General features: G+C 40.9%; 1 protein-coding gene across 3 annotated transcripts in view; it reads right to left on the reverse strand.

The window, feature by feature from the left end:
* ANKRD34B (ankyrin repeat domain 34B) overlaps positions 1–2462 on the reverse strand; it is a 13762-nt gene that overhangs the window by 7490 nt on the left and 3810 nt on the right. For 2 of the 3 annotated variants that reach the window (XM_011995556.1, XM_011995558.1), the window contains exon 3: positions 476–556. The gene's annotated coding sequence lies outside the window, so the exon portion shown is untranslated. Of the gene's footprint in view, positions 1–475; positions 557–1122; positions 1209–2462 lie in introns of all 3 variants that reach the window. The other variant, XM_011995557.1, reaches the window with a different exon arrangement.

Genomic DNA, 2462 nt, shown 5'->3' on the forward strand with positions numbered 1-2462 from the left:
CCAAAGGTTCAGGTGATGTTCTATTTCCCAATCTGGGTGGTGCATAGGTGGGTGTCCACTCTATTCTTCTTCTTTAAAAGTACACATTTCACATACTCTTCTGTATATCACTCTCATTTACTTATTGTGAAATAGAACGTGCGTGCAGAAAAGAGCATAGCATATACGTAAGATATACTTCATTATTAAAATGTACAAAGAGTCCTATTAGGTCTTCCTTTTAAAAGAGTAATTCAGTTCTCATGACATTATCGATGACATTTGTGCCTTGACTTTCAACTGGAGTTTCAACTGACTAAGCTCCTGAAAGGCAGTATTCAAAAGGACATAGAATTCATCTCCACTTCAGTATCATTCATGGTGCAAAGCAAAGAACTACTCAATCTATACATACATAAATACAGTGAGAGTGAATGCTTTCATTTTATGTTCCCCGTGACATACTCTATAAAGGCTATCTTGGAGCCAGACATACCTGCAAGTCAGGAACTTAGGAATTTGGGATCAGTTGACAGCTTCGGTCCCAACTCAGAGGTCTATTCTGAATGCAAAGCATCTGAAAAGAGCTCACATGAGACAGTGATCACAAAAGGATCATTTTTAAAGCATTTTTCATATATAAATGGGCTTAATAGAGCATAGAAATGTAGAGAAATGAGCTGGAATATAATATCAAATATAGAAACTACTGAGTAATTGCAATTCAATTGCTATACGGTATCAGTCATTTAAAAAATTATTTGACAAAAAGTAGCATTTGAGAAACAGATATTCAAACGAGAACAAGTTGTCAGATACCAGATTTCAATATTATATTCTTGTATAGTTTCTAGTATTTAGGTCAATCTTGTTTTTATTTTTTAAAGTCTTAGCAGAATCTTTGGGGGAAGATATTTTACTTACATTTTTTTTTAATACTTATTTTATTTTATTTTTTGGCACAGGGTCTTGCTATATTGCCCAGGCTGGTCTTGAACTCCCAGCCTCAAACAATCCTCCTGCCTCGGCCTCCCAAAGTGTTGGGGTTACAGGCATCAGCCACCATGGCCAGCCAAGGCTTTCTACTTTTCAGCCATCCTCAAGTAAAGGCCTTTCTCCACAACACTAAACCTGACCGCTTGCTGTCACAGCTTTTCTTTCACCAAGGTTGGTGTCAGAAGGTTCTGGGAGAAGAAGAGGAGCTGCTACTATGCTGGCAACTACCATGCCTAAGGAGGACAGTGGCCCCATCACAGTCTTGTGGAAAAAGAGGGTGCTGTGGGCTTCAGGGTCTCAGAGAAGTTGAGCAGTGGCACCAACTTGCTGCCTAATCCACCTGCAGTGTGGACATAGGCAGACCCTCTCCTCTGAGGACTCGGGGAGTGTCCAGCAAAACCAACCTCACGAGGTTGACTCTTTCCTCATTCTAAAGATTTTTAAAGCCACTTTGTTTGCTCACTTCTTTTTTTTGAGATGGAATTTCGCTCTTGTTGCGCAGGCTGGAGTGCAATGGCGCCATCTCGGCTCACTGCAATCTCCGCCTCCTGGCTTCAAGTGATTCTCCTGCCTCAGCATCCTGAGTAGCTGAGATTACAGGCGTGCGCCACCATACCCTGCTAATTTTGTATTTTTAGTAGAGATGGGGTTTCTTCATATTGGTCAGGTTGATCTCGAACTCCCGACCTCAGGTGATCTGCCCACCTCAGCCTCCCAAAGTGCTGGGATTACAGGCGTGCGCCACCGCGCCCAGCCTGTTCGCTCACTTCTTAACATTTAGTAGATAACTTTTGAAATTGTCTAAACATTAAACTTGTCAGGGAAAAAAGGTGTCAGATACTTTATTCTCCAAATGTTCAGGTTCTTTCTGTAATCAGTACCTGAATGGAAGAACCCCCTTCTCTTTAGCCCTTCATCCTTTTCTGGGGGTTCTTTTATCTTGTTTTCTCCATTTGTACATCAAAAACACTGATATTTATGTCTGACTTATTTCCTTTTCACAGAGTCCAACTCAACTTTTGATGAGGACCACTTCTGTTGCCTAGAACGTTCTTTCCTCCTGGAAGCATCCTGATTGGACACTGAGTGCTGAGAGCATACTAACATCCAGTCAATCCCTTTGTTATGTCTAGACTATAACCAGTCCCCAAATTCAGTGGCACCTTCTATATAGATAATAGTTCAACTGCAGAAAGTTCAGGCATCTGACAGGGGTCAATCGTGACTCCCACACTTATTGGCTATGTGCCCTGATCAAGTCTCTCAGCCTCTAGGAGTCTTGAGTTCCTCACGCGTGGAATGACAATCATGGAATATGCATTCCATGGGGATGTGGTAGTGAAATCAGACAATGTCTAGAGAAAGACTTTCTTGTTTTGTCTTCATACTCACTGCATTCTTCTTTTTAAAATGTTTATCTCAGAATTAGCTTTTTGAAAAGTTTATCATGTCTCCAATCCACAACCTATTTAAAATAACAGATAAAA

The sequence above is a fragment of the Mandrillus leucophaeus genome, unplaced genomic scaffold (genome assembly GCF_000951045.1).
Source record: "Mandrillus leucophaeus isolate KB7577 unplaced genomic scaffold, Mleu.le_1.0 Scaffold491, whole genome shotgun sequence".
NCBI classification, from domain to species: domain Eukaryota; kingdom Metazoa; phylum Chordata; class Mammalia; order Primates; family Cercopithecidae; genus Mandrillus; species Mandrillus leucophaeus.